The sequence below is a fragment of the Odocoileus virginianus genome, chromosome 19, assembly GCF_023699985.2.
Source record: "Odocoileus virginianus isolate 20LAN1187 ecotype Illinois chromosome 19, Ovbor_1.2, whole genome shotgun sequence".
Classification (NCBI taxonomy): domain Eukaryota; kingdom Metazoa; phylum Chordata; class Mammalia; order Artiodactyla; family Cervidae; genus Odocoileus; species Odocoileus virginianus.
The window spans coordinates 27,536,617-27,551,849 of record NC_069692.1 but is presented as its reverse complement, the minus strand read 5'-3'; positions in this window follow the sequence as shown (position 1 = coordinate 27,551,849).

The following is a 15,233-nucleotide window of genomic DNA, read 5'->3' as shown; positions in this document are numbered from 1 at the left end:
ATGTGTGTGTGTGTATATATATATATTTTTTTTTTTTTCTTTTTTTTTCAAAGTGGAAAAACAGATTGGGGAGTGTGCTAGTATCTGTAAACAACTTTTTGTTGAATTTCAGGTTGGAAGTATTCATTTAATATTTTCTGTCTTTAAATTTTGGATCTTCATTGAAATGCATTATGTAGTTGACACTACGCTACCTCCAGATCTGCTGCTGAATTTGGCTACTATCCTGAATTTTGGTACATGAATGAAGTTGGAAAAGTTTAGTTTTTGTTTTTTTTTTAATTAGAGTTTGACTAAGCTGAAAAGTGTTTGGTTGCAAAAAATGAGGGGTTTTTTGTTTTCTTAAGTAGCATTTGCATTGAGATGTAGAGGTAAGGCCAGGTAATCGCTTTCTTTTCTCCTTTTGTCATTACGTTGGATAGAACAATGGATGTTATTTGAGAGCTGCCCTTCTAACCTCTGCTGCTCTGCAAATGCCTTCGGGTCATCACAAGTTTCTTAGTGGTGTTTTAATTTTTTTAATTTAATGTTTAACTTCAGAGAGAATTGCTTAGAAACACTTAACCTTGTTGAGCTGCAGGGAAATGGTTAGATAATAGTATCTGTTGGTGACAATAAAGGATTTCATAACATGTTTGTTTCGGTGCCTGATTAACATAGGTTTGTCAAAATTTCATCTAATTGTAAATTTACTTTGAATTCTTTCATCCTTAAGGTATCCAACATTGGAAATGAATCACATTAAAACAGCAGGAAAATTTTTATTTTTAAAATGAATCCTACTTTATACAAACTTAGAAAGTACATTGAATTATCCTCATTGAATATGAATCTACATCATAATTAAATAAATGTTTTGTTTTTTTTTACTGACCTCATTGCCTTTGTAGTCTGGAAGAAGAAATGATGCTAAGGCATTCAATTCTTTCCATTCTACAGTTTACCATGGATTGGCCCTAGGTGTTGCTATGTATGCCTGCAGAATGCAGTTTCTGGTTCACAGTGCTGATTTTTCTCAATTTCTCATACACTTTCTGTCTTGAACTTTTTGGCCACGTTCCTCAGCTGTGTGTGGCCAAGAGGAAAAAGCAAAAGCCCCGCGCCCCCCCCCCCCCCAAAAAAAAACACAACACAGAGTTAGCCATTCTCCTTTGGAGGCTTCAGCAGGGTTATGGTGTTTGGAAATTTTTATTTTATTGTAATGCAATGGTGTGTGGTTATTTTTTTTTTGTTCTTTAGTTGGTTTATTCCAGCTTAGTAAAGACTAAGACAAGCCTAGTCAGAGAATTCTTTTACATATAGGAACATATAGTTGGAATTGAAGATAGTCACTTACTTATTCATTCACACATTATACATTCATAAACATGTTATTGATAGAGTGACCATATAATGTATAGTTCAAAGCAGGACACTTAAGAGTGAAAAGGGGTATTAGAAACAATAAACACAAACCAAGATCTTCCCTGGTGAACTGTAATTCTCTGAGCACTGTGTATCATGCTTCCTGCAATGAGGAAGTTTTTTTAATAACCTAGTTAACTCAGGATGGGAAAGGAAGGGAAAGAATTGATTAGAAGGAAGGGGGAGGCTTCTGTATAGGCATTGCCCCTATTAATATAAAACAAACACCCAGAGAATGCAGGTTTATTGAGTGCTAAGTGTGCCCTGGCTATAATCTGGTTTCATTGAATTCACACACTCGTAGTCCTTTTCTAGAAACTGTGTCTCTGCCTTGCTTCCTTATTATCCTTAGACATTTTGGGAAATATATATAATTGACATATAACATTGTATGAGCTTTAGGTAAACCTTAGGTATTTAAAATATTATCTTTAGCTTCTGCATATCTTTCTTTTGGACCGGTAACATACTTCTGGCCCTTGCCTTTGTTGCTAGTTTTCTTATTTTATAGTTAGACTAGTTAGATTTCCAGGCCATTCTCTAGGCAAAATCGGTTGGCTGTTTCTTTTGACCACTTGAGAAGAAGGCCATGTGCTTTTCATTGTCATCCAGTTGTTCAAGTCATAGGATTTGTAGGTACTTGTTTTGGATTATCGGAGAAGGCAATGGCACCCCACTCCAGTACTCTCGTCTGGAAAATCCCATGGATGGAGGAGCCTGGTAGGCTGCAGTCCATGGGGTCGCGAAGAGTTGGACACGGCTGAGCGACTTCAGTTTCACTTTTCACTTTTATGCACTGGAGAAGGAAATGGCAACCCACTCCAGTGTTCTTGCCTGGAGAATCCCAGGGATGGGGTCGCATAGAGTCAGACATGACTGAAGTGACTTAGCAGCAGCAGCAGCAGTTTTGGATTATCAAGAATCTGAGGAACTTCCCTGGCGGTCCAATGGTTAAGTCTCTACTCTTACAGTGCAGGAGACACAGGTTCAATCCCTGGCTGGGAAAGTAAGATCCCCCATGCTACACAACCAAAAAACAAAAGAAAGAAAAAATCTGGAAGGAGCACAAACTTTCACTTCCAGTCTGGACCTTGCTAATTTTTGGACACAAGTGGAGATGATTCTCAAAGCAGCACAGCCTCGTGTACCTGCATTCCAGTCCTTTGGTTTTACAGTTTGCCTCTTCCTCCAAAGAGAGAGTGAGTGTTGAGTGGAGGGATGGTAGATGCAGGAAGGGGTTGCCTTGCCTTATGTGGCAGACAGGATTGGAGGATGTAGGGACTGTTTGGGAAAGAGTCATTCTGATTTTGTGGGTTCTACCCCTCCCTTTGCTGAAATCTATACTTGAAAGTATGAAATATGTGAGTGTGTATTTGCTGATAGTCAGATCAAAGGTCCCAGGGGTGCTGGACTACCTGAAAAGGGAAAGGAGGAGGGTGGCTGTCTGCAGCCTGACCGCCACCTGCTCTCATCATAACCAGGCTCGCGATGGGCAGCTAGAGAGAAGGCCGCTGGTATGACCTTCCCAGGTGCTGCTGAGAGGGAAAGTGTGGCCCTGTGTGTGGATATGGTAAATTTGAGCCCTTGGAGGTAGAAAAAAAGACAGTAACATACATGCTAACATCAATATTAAAACAGCTTGCTCACCTTTCATCAGAGCCCTTGGTTTAGTATCCTTTTGTTCAGCAATAATGAGTGTAACTATTGACTATACTGTTTCAAAGACTGATATTTGTGGCACCAAAGGTAAGCATAACCTGAGTAACTTCTTGACCCTTTGCAAATATTTACAGGTTGAAAGAATATAGTTTGACCAAAGAGCCAAGTGATTTTGTAGTGGTTTACTTTCTGGTTTTCCTACAGTTCAGTAGATAACTTACCTGGAAAAAAAGAAAAGAAAAGTCTCTTATTTATTTATTTTTTCTTTGGTGGTGGTGTGGTAGATTATTCTAAACCACTTTGTTGTTTCTAAGTTTTTGGAAACACAGAATCTAGATGAATTTTGTTTTCAATTGAAGGAAACTGCTGACAGTAGTAATAGCATGACACATTATGCTGTTATAAATGTATTAAAGCAATTTAAAATCTTTTATACATTTTGGCGTGGTGATTAAAAATATATATGGTTGACATACCTTTTTTTTTTTTTTAATAGATGTTGAGTTTAAACGTGTATCTTGATGAACTTCTCAAAACAACTGTCAGGGATGATATATTTGTGAAAAGGAGAGCAACCTCCCTCAAATAAATGTTTTTATGGAAACAACAAACTCCTTGATAGATTTCCTCTTTGGGTGTGTGGTTCTAATAATGTCATAAGTTTACCCTAGGCCTGACACCTTTAATTCTCCAGTTCCTTTGTACAGTTAAGTGCAGGCTGGAGTCTTCTCAAGACTGAAAGAATGACACCTTCAAGCAGCCTTTGACAGTGTTTAAACACCTCTTATCAAAACTTAATTTCCATGAATGATTGATTTTGGCACTTGATGGAAGGCTGAAGAATGTTCAATTACCCCATTTTCATGTGCTAATGAAGCCGAAAGTGACTTAAGGAGATTTCTTTACACCAGGGTAGGCTGTTTGGATATGCACATGACTTCTTAGGTTTCTCTCCCAGGGTTTGTATCTACTAAATAGTTGTTTTATTGAGTAACTGTGGCTAATCTGTGTGCTTGGTCCCAGCCCTTGGCCTTCCTCTGCAGAAGGAACTGCAGTTAGTGAAGCTGTCAAACAAGGTGTTTAATTTCCAGAGAACTTAGTTTTTACAAATCTTCCAGTAACTTGCAAAAGTCAATGAGGTTGGGATTTTCTATTTGTTCACAGGTACCCCTTGGGAATCAGGGTTTGAATAAAATCAATACGGAAAACATTTTAAACGGGAGAAAAAGCAACTTTCAATTCCAAGCTGGAGGTTGAAAAGTTTGACCACCAAATCCAGTTTTTCATACACTGCACTAGAATTTTTATTAAAATGTTTAGTCCAAGCCTGGCCAGAAGTATAATATTTAAGGATGCCCTGGCTTCTTTTTTTTTGAAGAAGTGAAGGAGGAGGAGAAAAATTGCACTTATACGAAAATATTTAAGATTCTCACTGCTAAAATATATGGTGGTCATGGATTTAAATCTTGATGATTATGCTACATGTTCTTTTATAATCATCTTCAATATAATTTTAGTATAAAGAAGCCAGAAAACTTTAGATTTAGGCATCCTTCTGGGTTGAAATTCCCTTGGGGCTTATAATTCTGTAGATTCCAGCAAGGTTGTTTCTCTGGCTTCTGAAGACTTCTGGGGCCTGAAGGAAATCGGAGGCTGGTTTTGTGACCCCACATGAGTAACTTCTAGCCTCTTAAGTTCAAAACAACAACACTCCTCATTCAAACTGCTTATTACTTCCTCTCAGGTTCCAGTTCCTCCTAATGAAGGTGTCTGACTCCTGAAGCATGGAAAGCTCTGGATCCCGGGAGATCAGATCCTTGTTTAGATTGAGGCAAACATGCTGTGTGTAAACACTTAAGCCTTTCCTTAGGAGGTATTCAGACTCAGCCAAGACTGACCGTCGTTTCCTTTTTTCTTTTCCTCCCCTCTATGGATGGTAAGGATGACCTCTCTACATGACTATTGAGTGGCTGATTACTGACTCCTGACATAATCTTTACTTACATAGGAAGCACGGAAATTATATCAGGGGAAAGAAACAGCTTTGCTTCCTGAAAGGAGCCCTACTGAATGAGCTTGCAATTAGGAGATTTTAAATCTCCCTTCTGGGGGTGAACCTAAACTCTGATGAAGCAGAAGCTTGAGATTCTTTTAAAATCTTATTCAACTTCAGGTATCATTTTATCAGCTGTTTGTCCTTAGAAGACACCTTCTCTTTTCTTCCATCCTCCCCCTGGTTATCCTCCTCGTTCCTCCACCAAAAAAGAAAAAGAAAGAAGGGGAAAAAAAAAAACAAAAAACAGAGAGGGAATTTCCTGGCAGTCCAATGGTTAGGACTTCCAGCTTCCACTGCAGGGGGCATAGTTTCCATACCTGGGGAACCAAGATCCTACATGCTGCATGGCCAAGAAAAACACTAAAAACAGAGTATGAATGAAAATGAGACCATTAGCAGATATCACCAAAGTGTCCTCAGGGCGGGGCTGGTACTGGAAATGGAGAAATGCTTTCTTCTTTCCAGCTCTGCAAGGTGAAGGCCATGTCCTGGTCCGCACTTTGCTTCCGAAACTGCCTGTCCTGCTTCCTACTCAGGCACTGTGCTGTGGGGCTTCTCTACTTTGATAACAGAGCAAAATCATCTCATTCCTTGGGCTAGAGTGTAAGTTTAAAATGTCTAAGGTTTCTCCTAACTCCCACATTCAATGATTGTTTATGCCACTTGCATATAATTTGAAAGGTGTACCGACAGATGATAACATACTGCAGGCAAATTAATTATTATTATTTGCAGTTTCCCTGGTGTATTCAGGAGGGCTTAGTCACAGTTACATCCGACCTGGTTTCCTTCTGAGTGATTGTTCTCTGTTTTACCTTTGCGGCATTACCATTTCACATGTTCTTTAGAAGTTGGTGAATCAAAAATTATTTGAGGCAAAGACAACCATCATTTCTGCTACTGTTTGAGCAGACCATTCATGGAAATGATCTGCTCTATTACCTCTTCCAAATTGTGTGGAACTAAAGATGAGGAGGAATTGGCAATTAAAAAGTTACATTCCAAACTAATTTTCCTGGTATTTTTAATCTTCTTAATTTCATTAAGACTTTTTATACAGACATTTCCCACCTTGTTTGAACTTTTCCCTACTTCTTTATTCCTTAAGACCTTCTCCTAATGGCGCTCTTCACTTGGACATCAGCAGATCAGGGCATGCCTGCCTGTTGCTTTTGTATCATACTGGTCAGCCTTCTTGATGTTTCCCTAGACTTGGCTACTAAAGACTCCCCAGCTCCAGGCTCTCTCAGCACCTGTCCTTCCCCCACACTGGTGTCAGCTTCAGCTTCCTAATGCACCTTATCTATGCCCTGTCAGGGCAGGGACCAAGCAGGTCCTCTCTCACCACGGTACCCCTTTCACTTGCTGGGTGTTAGTTCAGGGAAACACGCTCACTTCTACCACTTCGGTGAAATCTCTTTTTATCTCCATAGCCCCTCATGGCTTTACATTATATACAAACTAAATTTCTAGCACCTTAATCCCACATTCTTGTCAAAGCCTTTTAGGAAATGGCGCCAACAGTTTCTCACATAACTCACATTAGTGGGAATTCTCTCCCAAGCTTACCTTCCTTCCTGTCTTGGTGCAGAGGTGGGATACCCCCTTCTTTCAATATGTGCTTGCTAGGATTTTTCTTCCTTCCCCTGACTGGCAGACAGGAAGAGACAGCCCTGTTGGTAACATCTGAGTGTAGGAGGGAGGGTGGGGGTATTTGGTGGTACCTGCTTTTCATCCTTGTTTCTCCATAGCTTTACCTGATGCTTTGCTTCAAGTAAATGTGTGCTTATTGCAACTTCTTTCCCCTCTTGCTTGCCCTGTCTTCTGCTCTCACCTGAAATTTCCTCTTCTTCAACCTGCCTTTTTCCAGAGTCCCATCCGTGGTCAGACATCATCTTTCCTCTGAAGACCCCAGAGACTGAACATGATCCTCTTGTGGCAGGAATCATCAGATGCTGCCTGTGTCTGTATTGTCCCTTGGGTCAGCTACCTTCTCTTGCCTTAATCACTGTATTAGTTACTTTTGTCTCCCCCAGAACACTTGAATGGGGGTTGTTATGCTCTTGGTTTTTCTTCTCAGCATGAAATAAATTCACTTTGGCAGTAGGTATTATTTTTATATTTTTGGCCATGCCATACTGCATGTGGGACCTTAGTTCCCTGACCAGGGATCAAACCCATGCCCCTTGTATTGAAAGCTTGGAGTCTTAACCACTGGACTATCAGGGGAGTCCTCAACAAAAGATATTTGAAGCAAGGACAGTGAACAAATTCCAAATGGATGAAATATACTAGAATTATATATGTGACAATCATGTTTTAAAAATTTTGCTGTGTGCTTCAAAGCAGATTCGTTTCGATTTTAATTTGATTTTTGTTTATTTACTTATTTTTTGGCTTTGTTGCTGCACAGGCTTTTCTCTAGTTGGGGTGCGAGGGGGCTGCTCTAAAGTTGTGGTGCATAGGCTTTTCTTGTGGAGCACAGGCTCCAGGGCACTTGGGCTTCGGTAGTTGTGATACATGGGCTCAGTTGCTCCACATCGTATGAGATCTTCTTTGGCAGGGATCAAACCCTTGCCTCCTGCATTGGCAGGCAGATTCTCTATCACTGAGCCACCGGGGAAGCCCCAATTTTAATTTATATTGTAGCAAATATTAAGATGGGTTTTTAGGATTACTGTCTCTTCTTCTGGTCTAGAGGGCTGTATCACACTAAGGTGAAGGAAAAAAAAAAAGAAAAACTTAGAAAGGCTATACGTTTACTTGGATGAGTAATTAGCACTCTTTAGGTAAATCTTTCCCCCAGGGTTATGTTTTGTTTTGACTTTCCCATGAACTCTGCTCATTTCAAAAATTCACACATATTCAGAGCTATAGTAAAGGAGGAAGAGGGTATAGAAGCTGTGTCTACTTAGCTACGTATGGAGGAAAGCACAAGCTGTATCTTGGTGGAGAACAAAAGCGAATCAATCAGTGAGGCCTGCAAGTAGGAGGGAAAGCACTGAAATTGAAGAAGAGGCCAAGAGAAGGGGAGGGAGGCCAGAGGAAACTACTGAGACTCTGCTATGAAGGGGCTGTGATTACCTGCCACCCCCTGGTTATCTGAGGCACCACCATGGCAGGTCAGAGTCAGCAGAAGTTCAGTAGGCCACTCAGAAAGCTATGGGGTCCCCAAATGTCCCTCTCTCTGGAGTATAGTGTGGTTGGTTTAGACCTTCTGCAAATGAATTACCTCAGGCCTCACAGCTTGAGATACCCAGGACTCTGGTAGGACACTCCTACTGGTATTTTTAATCCTTTACTTTTTTTTCCTTAAGGAATAGACCTCCTATTTCAGAGAAACATTTACTCAAAATCTCTGAATAAAATATATGTAAGTGATAGCGGAGTTGGTGACGGACAGGCAGGCCTGGCGTGCTGCGATTCATGGGGTTGCAAGGAGTCGGACACGACTGAGCGACTGAACTGAACTGAACTGAACTGAAGTGATGGCTTAATAATGTCAACAAAATGCATAATAAATTTACTTTATATATTTAAATTTAAAACATTTATTTATTACGAGATGAATCAGTTCAAATCTTACTGAATCTCAATATGAAATCTATGGTTATAGATAATAATTACAGCCTTCCATCAGCCTGTTAACGTTCCACCTTTCATTCAAGGGTCATCTTCACAAAGAACCAACACTTTTCATCTTCATTAGTGCTGCCAAGAGTTTCAGAAGAGCCCACTTGAACCAGTATAGCTACAGATGCTGAAGTGGCTGCAGGGCTTGCTCAATGCATGGTTCTTGAACCACACCCTCCTTTCAGTGAACAGACCACGTCTTGGAACTTAGTGGGTATTACATAAAGATCTGTTGAAATTAATGACCCAGGTTCCTACTTCAGTATAACTTGTCAGAGACCTTCACATTGCTCAGAACCCATATGAATGGTTCAAACAACGATATTAGATCTGCTCCGTTTCCCATTTCATTTGGGATAAAATCCATGCTCTATGATAGGGTTTGACAAACTTTTTCTGGGAAGAGTCAAATAGCAAATATTTTTGGTTTTGTATGTGTATTGCTCTGCTCAGGCTGCCATAGCATAATACCACAGATTGGGTGGCTTAAGCAACAGAAATTTCTTTTCTCACAGCTCTGGAAACTGGAAGTCTAAGGTCAGGATGCCATACTGGCGAGCACCCTCTGTCTGGCTTGTAGCTGGCTGCTTCTCCCTGTATCCTCACCTGGAGGTGGGGCCAGCAGGGGATGGGCATGGAAGATGAAAGAGCAGGTTCTTTGGTGCCTTTTTTAATAAAGGCACTAATCCTGTCATGAGGGCCCCACCCTCATGACCTCATCTAAACCTAATTATCTCCCAAATGTCATGTCTCCAAATACTACTGCATTGGGGGTGAACATATGAACCTGTGGGGGGTGGACATATGAGCTTGTGGAGGACACAGTTCTGTCCATAGCAGTGGGCCATATGGTCTCTATCACAACTTCTCAGCTCTGCTATTGTAGCACAAAAGCAACCAGAAAAAAAATAAGTATGCTGAAATTTGAATTTTATGAATTTTCATATGAAAACTTGTCATGAATCATTATTCTTCTTTTGACTTTTTTCTCAGCATTTAAAATATAAATGCTAAAAAAAAATAAAATAAAATGTAAATGCTAACTCAGTGTTAGCTCCTGGCCCATACAAAACAAAGCAGCAGGCCAGACTTGGCCTCTGGGTGATAGTTTATCAACCGCTGATCTATGAGGCTGCACTGGCCTGGTCTCTTCTTGCTCCTTTGACCTTCTCTCACTGCTCCCTTCTCTTCACCCCAATTCAGCCTCAATGTTCTCTACCTTTCCTTCCTAGGCTCTTTTCTGGGTCCCTAATTTCCCAGGGAGCAGCCCTCTGCCTTTATTGGTTTTGGTCACCTCCTCACAGGGGCTGTCTTGATGGCCATCTCCAAGATAGCTTCCTCTGTTCTCCTTCCCCCTCCTGTTATCCTGCTTTATTTTCTTGTCTCATAGCTCTTGTCAGCATCTAAATGTGTGTATCTATTTCTTTACTTCTTTGTCGGCTGCCTCTCTAGCCAGAATGCTAACTCCATGAAGGCAAGGAATTTATTTGCCCTCTTAGTTCACTGTGGTGTCTGGAACCATATCTGGCACATAAAAGATGCTCCCCAAAATACTTGAATAAAAAATATTAAATAAATGACTTGAATGAATGCAAATGCTGAAATACTTCAGTTTTTTAAAAGTTTGAAATAAATTATTTATTATGTATTTTATCTACCTTTAGTATATAATAGCTACTACCATTGTCCCTTCTAAATTTTAGATTTATGCTGAAAAGATATTAAGTCATTTTCTTATTTTTGTCTTTTTTTTTTTTTTTTTTTTAATAGAAACTTAAAAGGCAGCAGTTGGTTTTCTGGTGACAGGTGTCTTTCTCTGTCTTTTAATAGCCAAAGTTGTAAATTACTGTGATCAAAATAGTTTGGGAAAATGATGGGCTGGATTTTGCTTGTTTTGTCTGGTTTTTTGTGAGATGGGGTTGAGGAGAAAGGAAGGAGGCCCTGGGACAAAATAGGTTTATAGAGTTCAAGGCACAGTCCCCTAGGATGCCCAGTGAACTTTAAATTGAAAAGAACAGAGCCTTGCCCTTGCAGTCTGAGTGGTGATCATCCAGAGGCTACCCCCACCCCGACCCCAAGTGTTCCCTTTTCTGGGACGGATAACTCAAAGGTGGGGAGGTTTCATTTCTTCCTTTCTTTTACAAGGTGGTAATCTCTTAGCTGCCTATGGAAATAAGGCTGCTTTGAAAGAGGAGCTTTACACCTTGTAAACTTTTCCCCCAGGGCAGGTCAGCCATCCTTAATGCTTCTTGAAGTTAAATTTTCTTTTCTCTCTCTTTTTAAACTTTTGTTAATGAAGTAGAAAGTGAACTCCACTGCACTTGTTAAAAAGTGCTCAGTGGGTAAAGAAAATATGTCTGTGTCCTTTTCCTCCACAACGTGTAAAATCATCACTTTCGAGATTGAATTAAAACATTTCAACCTTCTTAAGATTTAAAAGAACAGCAACATGCTACATGGTGAATATAATGTGCTACCTCTTGTGTAAGAAAGAGTGGAAAACTGAGATATCTATTTGCGTTAGCCTCTCTTTGCTAAAGAAGAATAAAGGAAAAAGGAGAACAATGGTCCCTGATGGACAGCTGGGACTGTGAGGGCCAGTAGGAGGGCAAGGCTGGAGGCTGGACCAAGGCTGAGACTCTCCCTCTTTATCTTTTTATATCATTCTGACTTTTGAATCATGTCATGTATTTCCTATCCAAAAATTGTAAAATAAAAATTTTCCGAATTCTTAACTCCCATCTTATTCTGATCTTTGGCACTTCCTGTTCTAATCTTTTCTTTCTGTTTTTGTGTTTTTTTTTTTTTTTTTGGAGTGAAGTGCGATTTTTAAAAAAATTGTGTTAAAATACACACAACATAAATTTTACTATTTTAACCATTTTGAAGACTGCAATTCAGAAGTATTAAGTACATTCACAGTGTTGGGCAAGCGCTACCAATACCCATTTCCAGAACTTGTTTCACCAACTTGAACAGATACTGTATAAGTACTGAACATTAACTCTCCCTTTGCAGCTCCTATTCTACTTTCTGTTTCTGTGTCTTTGGCTATTCTAGTACCTGTATAAATGGACTTATACCATATTTGTCCATTTGTGTCTGACTTATTTCACTTAGCATAATGTCTTCAAGGTTCATGCATGTTGTGGCATGTATAGAATTTCACTCCTTTTTGTGAATGAATAATATCCCATGGCACATATATACCATGTTTTGTTTACGTATTTATCTGCTGATGGACATTTGAGTTGTTTCCACCTTTTGGCTATTATAAGTAACACTGCTTTCTTTTTACCATTATATACTTATGGTGTGTAATTGCATTGTTTCTTTAGTCCCTTCTAAACTGGGAGCTTTGAGAGCGAGAGCCATGCCTTATTTATCTTATTCATCTCTGAATCCCCAGCACTAGTGGAGTAATAAGCAAGTGTTTACCTGGCACTTGACTGTCTGTCAAATGACTAAGTGGTAGGTGAAAATAAGTTTTGAGTTTACTTCATAAGTACAAAAGAGAATTCAGAGGTTCAGCTTTATCAGTTTTGAAGCAATGATCTTGTTTATTTGGAATTAGTTTTGAGTTCAATCACATTTTGGTGATAGAAAGTGGCTGCAGAAATGTAGCCGTTTTCCAAACACAACATGGCAGCCAGACGACAATATTAATGAATGCAAGCTAATAGAAAACAGCCCTGCTCTCTCTCTGAGTGTGGGTATGTGACTCCACCATGAACTGGCCATAGAGGTTGACCTGTGCACTACCTACCCCTGCCGAGGGCACCATGGTAAGAATAAAGTGACTAAGTTTAGAAACAGGCAAAAGGGTAACGGTGATGGGGTTTGGGGTAAGTTCACGCAGTTGCTTGGCCATTCTGACCCTGGGCAGATGTCCTCTCATCTCTGAATGATGGATGATGCAGCAGCTTTGACCAAGCTGAACAACCCTAGTTCCAAGGCCAGCTGCCAGAGTTTTTAACTTCTTGTAAAAGGGCCCTGAAGGGATGTTGATTTAGTGGCAGCCTCTCACGGTTGACTCTGTCAGTCATGGTGATGATGTGGGAGCAGAGGCAGATGAGAGGTCAAGCCCACTTTTGGAACGAGGAATATAGCCTGTTGTTGGCTGAGAAAAGGGGCTGAGGTGGAGCTGGGAGAGACCTCTGTTATTTTAAATGTGTGCCTCTGGCTTTTGGAGAAATGATATTGAATATGGTAGAAGTGGAGAGCTGTAAAGAACCATACTGATAATCTAGTCCTGCTTCTTAGATTTACTGGTGTGGAAATTAACAGATGAGGCTGAGGTTGCTTAAGAGGTCTTGCATGAAGCCATATTACACTGAGGTCAAGCTGGGCAAATACCAAGACATTTTCATCTGGACTGCTCAGCATTTATGACACAATGATTTTTCCATTGATGACTATTCCTTCAAAGAACACCATTTTTTTGTTTGTTTGTTTACAAAGCTAGAATGAATAGACATTTGACTCTAGAAAAATAATTTGCTAGTAATGGAGTGTATATTATAAAAATAGTTTTGTTAATATAATGATCTATAGTGTTTTTTTAAGAACAGACTTAGACATGCAGAATATTTGATAAGATAGTACAGAGTTTCTTTTGTTATTAACATCCTACACTAGCATGGAGCATTTGTTAGGATTAATGAACTAATATTGATATAATCATTGACATGGGCTTCCCTGATAGCTCAGTTGGTAAAGAATCCACCCGCAATGCAGGAGATCCCAGTTCAATTCCTGGGTCAGGAAGATCCCCTGGAGAAGGGAAAGGCTACTCACTCCAGTATTCTTGGGCTTCCCTTGTGGCTCAGCTGGTAAAGAATCCGCTTGCAATGCAGGAGACCTGGGTTCGATCCCTGGGTTGGGAAGATCCCCTGGAGAAGGGAAAGGCTACCCAGTCTCAGTATTCTGGCCTGAGAATTCCGAGGACCGAATAGCCCATGGGGTCACAAAGAGTCGGACAACTGAGTGACTTTCACTTCATTGATACGGTTTATTAACTAAAATCCATACTTTTTTTCACGTTTCCTTAGTTTTCACCCAGTGTCCTTTTTCTCTTTCAGGATCCCATCCAGGATACTGTTGTTATTGTCATGTCTTCTTAGCCTCCTCTGGTCTGTAACAGTTTCTCAGGCTTTCTCTGTTTTTCATGACCTTGACAGCTTGAAGAGTCCTTGGTCAGATATTTTGTAGACTGTCCCTCAATTGGGTTTTGTTTAATTTTCTTTTCATGATTAGACTCAGGGTATAGGTTTGGGGAAAGATGACCACAGAAATAAAAGTACCATGTCATCAAATCATATCAAGGGTACATGTTATTGATGCAACTTATCACTGTTGATGTTAACCTTGCCCTCCTGGCTGAGGCAGTGTGTGTCAGGCTTCTCCACAGTACTTTCTCCTCCCAGCTTCCCATACTGTATTCTCTGGAAGGAAGTCTCATGCACAGTCAACCCTTAAGGAGTAGAGAGTCATACTGCATTTCCTTGAGGGCAGAGTATCTACATAAATTATTTGCTGGAGAGAGTTTTTATAGTCTAAGAAAAACTTAATCTTATGTATGTTACTTACTCATGTAAATTTACCCAGGTGGCATCTCAAAATAGCATGAATAACTGAAACATAGGTAAATTACAACTATTGAGTTAGTTGATAGCTTTTGATTATTTCTTCTCCCTACAAATTAGAACTGAAAACTTGATAAACTTGCATTTTTGTTCATCTGTGGCAGGAGTAAGCTACTTAAGAAATGGAATGGAATGATCAGAGAAATAGATGTAAATATTCCGCATATTTGTTATTCACCTAAGAAATAAATGATTCATTATGTTTATTATTGGTTAATGTCTTTTTTCTAACTCTTTATTTTTAAAATTTTTGAGTATAATTGATTTACAATGTTGTGTTTCAGATGTACAGCAAAGTGAATCATTTATACATACATATCCACTCTTTTAGATTCTTTTCCCATATAGGCCATAACAGAGTATTGAGTAGGGTTCCCTGTGCTATACAGTAGGTCCTTACTAGTTATCTGTTTTATATATAGTATGTCAATCCCATAAAGTATGGCCAATCCCAATCACCCAGTTTATCCCTCCCCCATCTCTCTTTAATTTTTGAAATTTTGCTCAGTGTCAGAAAGAGAAACAACATTTCCTTAGTACTTCTTGTATGCCAGGTGGTTTACACTTCGGTTATCTGACAAAAGCTCTGAGAGCTAATGGGTGGCCGGAGGTGGTCAGAGTATGCTTTCCCTGTTTCACCCATGAGGAAGGTGATACTTGGAGAGATTAAGCTGTTCGCTGCAAGTTCACATGGACTAATCCAGATCCAGCCCAGGTGTGCCAAACCCTTGAGTGCTGTTTATACTGTACGCTTCACCTCCGTCCCGTGTTCTGTTCCTCACCTTGGTGATCAATTGAGAGGAAGGGAGGATTCGCGGTGATGGAGAGAACATCCT